Here is a 6,295-nt window from a genome sequence, read left to right as displayed (position 1 = left end):
TCTCTCTCTCTCTCTCTCTCTCTCTCTCTCTCTCTCTCTCTCTCGCTCTCGCTCTCTCTCTCCATCTCTCTCTCTCATGACATCTTGGTAAATATCTTGCGGACGGTTTGCGGTCCGTGCCTCCGCCATTCGGCGGAGAGAGTGGAAATCTCGCGAGAGAGATCGGCGCGCGATTGGCAGTGGCGAAGGAAAGGGGCAGTGGCACGGGCTTTAACACTGGTGTATACGCGCAAAAACAGACGGAGAATATTTTCCATGGCGTGCACATTCGTTATTCGACCGGTCGATGCCGGGTAATTGAATACGTGGCTTTTATACGTGGTCGAGGGTGGTTGTATAGCACGGTTCTCTCCTCTCACCGTATTGCCACTGGTGGCCGTGGAAAAAGGGAAGGTGGGTGCGGAGCGGGAGGGAGGGGGAAAGAGAGAGGGAGAGAGGGAGAGATAGGATGAAAAGGGTTGGTGGTGGAGACTAGTCTACACTCGATGTGTTCCGCTGTTCTGGGGTTTTATAGCGGCGGTCGGAATTAATGAGGGGCTGTGTTTTCACGGCGGCCGAGTGCCGGTGCAGATTTCATTTTACTATTTACCTCGGGGAATTTATTCGACAACGAGCGGCCGGTAGGGTGTGGTAGTGTCGTCGATGCACGCTGTGGCCAACGAGGAAGAGGAGAGGGGGGAGGAGGAGGAGGTTTGTCACTCGAGCGACGCTATGCGGGTCGGGGACAAACGTTTGACACCGTTCGAACGAACGAAGGAAAGCGATCGCTGCTACTACGTCTCTCGTTTTCGTTTCAACGATTCGAACGTCTTTCTCTGTAGTGAAAGAAATCTGGTTAAATTTCTATTTCTTTCTTTTTTTTTTTAATTTTTTAATTTTCGATAATAAGCGAGGATTTTTTTGAAGAGTTTTTTTAGAAGAGTATCGCGAATCAAAAACGGATGATCGAATCGATCAATGGATTTTCGTCAATTCGATTTTCACGAATTAATATGAAAATTCGAAAGAGCGAAGGAAGGAAAGAAGGAACGAATTGCGGCGACGCGAAATCTCAGAGGCACCCTTGGGATTACCTACCGCGCTCTCGCCATCATCGAGGGTGAACAGATCGCATCGCATTGGCGCCGCTTCCATTTTTTTTTTTTTCTCTCTCTCTCTTCCTCCTCCTCCTCACGTTTCCAATCTTCTATAGAATCTTGATTCTTCCGGCGTCGAGTCAACGCTTTCGATTTATCGAAAAACGTTCGTGGGATAAAAATTACGAGAAAATTATGGAAGCAACATCGTTCCATGAGTTTAAAGAGAAAATTATATTTTCTTTCCTCCATTTCTCTCTCTCTCTTTTTTTTTTTCTTTCTTTCAACGCTTTTCGTTCGTTTACGTAGCTTAAATTGTACGATCGTATATATCGTAATAATTCTCGTTCGACGAATCCGACACGTCTTTGTCTTTGGCGAGGTGCGTGGAAAGAATAGAGAGAATAGAAGTTCGACGCCCATGATCATGGGTTAGAGTGGTACGGTACGACCGTACTAAAATGAAACGTATATTTGAGGTTAGGGCGGATCAGGGGTGGTCGAGCTCGCGAGCCCCCGAGTCGTTTATATGGTGATTCAATGGGGGTGCTTGGCAAAATGTCAAGGGACTCGTAAGGGTGGGCCGAATTTCCAGCTCGTTCGGTTATTCGGGTACGAAAATTTTACCAATTCTTTTTTTCCCTTCTTCGAAATATATTGGAAACGACCGATTGTTCTCGCGTGAAAACGCGGCCGATATCGCGCCGATTTTACACCGATATCGTTCCACGAAACTGAAATGCGAACGATCGAATGCTTTAATCGAAACAGGGTGCAGAGGTAAAATGGTTAACGTTTATTCGATACATTTTTGTCAACGTTATCGATATCGTGACGGTGAAAATACAATAGAATCGAAATGAATGTACGATCGATGAATCAATTGTGCAACTTCCAAAAAAAATTGATTTGACCGGGTGGATAAAGAGGTGCGTATTATTTTCGGGAGTCGGTAACAAACCGATCGGTAACACAGGTAGTTTGATGACGCTGCGTCCCTCCGACCTCGATTTCACGCGAGCGGGAAGGAGGGAGGGGGGGAATCGATGCCCATTCGTACCGGTCATGCGACAGATGTTGATCTAACTGCGTGTGGCAACCCTTTGTAAAAGCTGCAATTTACACGCGCCTCACAGCAACACAAAAATACAGGAGGGATGGTGGATCAGCGGTTTCTGTTCAAGAGAAATGGAGTTGTGGTGGGGGATGAATGAACGACTACCTTCGTTGTCGATTGTTCGCAACCGCACAAAGCACCGTTCACGAACAAAAGGGAACGGTGCTTTCTAACTCGAGCAAAGCAATAGTAAAACCTACTGCTGTTCACTGCTGGAAAAAAATCCTGCGTAAGGAATGTTGATTCAAAGTGGTCAAAGCGAAACGCTTATTTTCGCATATTTTGCTTCTAGCGTGTGCTATTTGTCAACACAGACACTAATCCGATTGTGCGACAAAAAAAGATAGCGATAAGATCTACCGACGAAACGACGAAATACAATCTCTCTTTTGATTTCGTAATTGAAAATAGTTACATCTTATAATTCATCAATTCATGATTTTCAATATCCAAGAGAATATCTCCTATAGCGTGTAATGTGAAGAACTAAACGCGTAGTGTCCAAAAGCATTAAGAGTGGGGATAATCGTAGCGAAAGATCTCTGCGCCATCTCTCAGTGTACGCGCGATGTTTTTTTTCTTTCAACGATACTTGATCTATCAAAAATTGAATTATTCCAACCGTATTTCCTTTTCTTTTTCTCTCTCTCTCTTTTTAACCTCGTTCATATTTAGCTTCGTACATTTTCTCGACGACCCATGGTTTTTCCATTCTCGTTTCGTTTCGGTGTTCGCTACAAAAGTCGTTTCCCTTCTCCATAATTTGTCGCGACGGTCCTTCCGCCATTGATTTTTCACGCGGAACTTGGCTTCCCGCGACCGAACCAGAAGGGAAACGAGGAGTCAGGAGCGGGAAAAGGTCAACCACGATCTGACACGAAGCCCGTCGGTGGTTACCTGCTCCTCTCTTCCCCTTTCTTCTCTTTTTTTTTTTTTTTCTACCCTCGTTGCCTTTCGACCCCAAAGAAGCAACGAAAGTGTTTCCACGCGGCGAAGAAAATTTCGAGAAAACGAGCACGGGGAAAACGGAATTTATCCCTTAGGTAAGACGACAGATCGTGGTTTTTTTCCTTTCCAGCGTTTTAATATCGAGCGGTTTGCTCGGTTACCGTGCTCTCCCTCTCTCTTTCGATGCGTTCTCTTTTTTCCCTTCCACTTCCATTCCCCTTATACATATGCGCGTATTCCTGTGCATCGAATACGAGAAACTCGACGTCGGTGTAATGCGTGCGTATTGCTCGGAATTTACGACGCCAGTGATATTCGAATGGAACGTAAAGTCGTGCACGTGTGTACGCTTATATGCCTCGTTCGAATTTTAATTTCGAACTCTTTGGAAATTTCGCCCACTCATTTCTTTATTCCCTTGTTCTTTCCATCGATATTCCACGTTCGATTTATTGATAAAAACGTAACGATCGGTTCACTCGTCGCGAAATTTTGGAAATTATTCTTGGATTCGGTGAAAACGGGCGAACGTAAACCGGTCGAAAGTTTGTCGGCTGAAAGAGAGAAAAGGAGAGAAAATATTCAGTTGATTTTTATTATAAGATATTCTCTCAAACAGACGAAGATTCGAAAGCCACACGTTCTCCTTAATTAAAATTAATGTAATATCTAATGTTTTTTTCATTTTGTATATTCGAAGTTTCTTTTCTTTGAAAACATTAAATTGAGAAGAAAGAAACGTTGAGAGAAATTAACAAGTCTCCTCGTACTTCCACGCTCTGCTTGTCACGGTTTGTTTATCGGCAACTGAAAATCGATGGTTATCGCGAGAGAAAGAGGATTTCTATGCGTCTGAATTTTGTTCTACGCATTTATAAAACAAATATTTCCCTCTGTTACTTCATACGCCCCACGATTTTCACGGTGTGATAAAACGACAATGTTCCCACCTGTTGTTTATCGTCTTTCGACCGAGAAGAAAAAAAAATATTGCGTATTCCCCCTCGTCTACTATCAGAGGAAAATGATCCAAAAATTGCATATCATTCCTTTTCCATTTTTTCCTTCTTGGAAATAAATTAATTACTTGGATGTTTACGTGGTTCGAATTTTGAAATGTTTCCAACGAACAAGTGTAATAGAAAGAGTCTGATTCATCGACGCGAATTTTTGATTCAAACTTGTGATTTTCGATTTCGCTGAAAATCATCAATTATTTTTCACAGAACGATTTTTAAAATAAAGCATAAAAAGCAGGGCTGTAGCGTTACATCGATTCTCCGCGAAAACATATAACGATCGATCCTTTATAAATTTAGTCTGGATAATTTATTAATTTTCGATATTTATAAATTTGTACGTTACCTTAAGTTGATCATTATTTTATTTTTTTAAATTGTTGTCGCAAATCTGCATAAATAATATTCGAGGTCAATGTACTATTTTAAAAAGCGTTTATTCCCAAAAATGAAAAATATTATATTTAAATTCAACGATTTAAGAAATCCTCGCAATTCCAAAAATTTTGTTTCAATCATATAATTAACACGCATTATAAGAAATCTCGTATTCGAGAATTTTTCTCGTATAAAATAATATAATATTTGGAAATGATTATTCAACTTTTTTTTTCTACGTTTTATCGAATTGAAAAAAAAAATAACTTAACAATAATAATTTAAATTTATTATCTTTAAATTATAATCAGTTAAATAAAACCCGAAAAATTACAGAATTATACGCAACTCTACTTACTGCATATCCAAAATTTAATTTACTGCACTTATTTGAAAACATTATTCGAACTTTCGACTTTCAATTATTTTCGTATGGAGTGAAGGATCATGTTAAGCGATGATTAAAAAATAGGGCAAAGCCTTAAAAGATTAACGAACCGAGACCATTTTCGATTTGAGACGATGGACAAGCTCGTTGGTGAAAATATTTTGGAAACATGAAGGAACAGAGTCAGTGGCGTAATCCGTGGCTGTTTGGTATCGTGCTCTGCACGTCGTTTTCTCCCTCGTTCCTCCGCAGGATGCACGATGAGTGGATATAGAATGTAGAAGGAGGAGAAGGGTCACAGTGGGACTGTAGCGGGTTGAATTCAGCCTCTTCCTGTCTTAGTGGTGTGGCGTTACCATGGTAACAGACTGTAAGCCGCTTAACACCACCCCCTACACCCTTTCCACTCGCTGGAATCCTTGTGCTTCCGACGTCGAGTCAACCCACCCTTGCGAATGTCGTTTTCCCTTTACTCCCTTCGATCCCTCTCGCGCCTCCATCGAGCTTACGGGGGAGAACCATCCACGCACGTCTCTCTCTCTCTCTCTCTCTCTTTCTCTTCTCCTTTTCCTTCCTATTCGATCGAACCAATCCCTCTTTCTATTTTCCATGGAGAAAAAAAATCTTTCTGCTCCTCTGTTTAGGAAATTTTAAAGACTTAGTTTCGATCGAAAAAGTAAAAAAAATTTAATTTTCCCGAATTGGCGAATTGAAAATCGCGTTATTAAATTTTTTCGAAAGAAGAATTGAGCATGGAGGGAAAAAATGCTTGTTTCTATTGATCTTTGACAAAATTTTGTCGCTTTATTTAGAAAATATTAAAAGCTATAGGGAAAAAAGTTTGTTTCTATTGGTCTTCGACGAAATTTTGCTCCTTCGTTTAAAAAATTTTAGAGATTTCGTTTCGATCGAAGATAAAACGTAGAATCTAAGAACTTATTTTTCGAATATTTTATTTAATAACATTAATCATATTTATCTTTCGAATTGAAAATCGAAAAAAGGATTGAACGAGAAAGAAAGAAAAAATTTGTTTCGAAAATTTTGTTCCTCTATTTAAGAAATTTTAAAAATCGAAAAAAGGATTGAACGAGAAAGAAAAAAAAAATTTGTTTCGAAAATTTTGTTCCCCTATTTAAAAAATTTTAAAAATTCGTTTCTCGATCGAACGGAAAATCTAATAACGCGATTTGCCTTCTGCGATCGTCTTTATTCTCCTTAAGAATGGTGAATTGAAAAGCGACGCAAGGAAGGGGATAGGACGATCGAAGAGGAGGAAGAAAGGTTATTAAGTCGGCAAGGGTGGGGATATACGATCTATGGTAAAAGAATGGAAAAGAAATCGCGTCCCGAAGCCGAGTGTTTGAAA

The 6,295-nt window shown here is 40.5% G+C and overlaps 1 protein-coding gene and 1 long non-coding RNA gene across 2 annotated transcripts in view; one reads left to right on the top strand and one right to left on the bottom strand.

Annotated features, from left to right (window-relative positions):
* Positions 1-6,295, top strand: part of LOC102675399 — a 53,892-nt gene that overhangs the window by 36,497 nt on the left and 11,100 nt on the right. The window lies entirely within an intron of this gene.
* LOC116185071 lies at positions 3,129-5,596 on the bottom strand. The gene is made up of 2 exons (XR_004149820.1): positions 5,457-5,596; positions 3,129-3,318 (listed from the first exon to the last, which is right to left on the bottom strand). It is a non-coding gene; the product is annotated as an uncharacterized LOC116185071 (long non-coding RNA).

This window comes from Apis dorsata, unplaced genomic scaffold (genome assembly GCF_000469605.1).
Source record: "Apis dorsata unplaced genomic scaffold, Apis dorsata 1.3 scaffold_92, whole genome shotgun sequence".
Classification (NCBI taxonomy): domain Eukaryota; kingdom Metazoa; phylum Arthropoda; class Insecta; order Hymenoptera; family Apidae; genus Apis; species Apis dorsata.
This window is presented reverse-complemented; position numbering and strand designations above follow the sequence as displayed.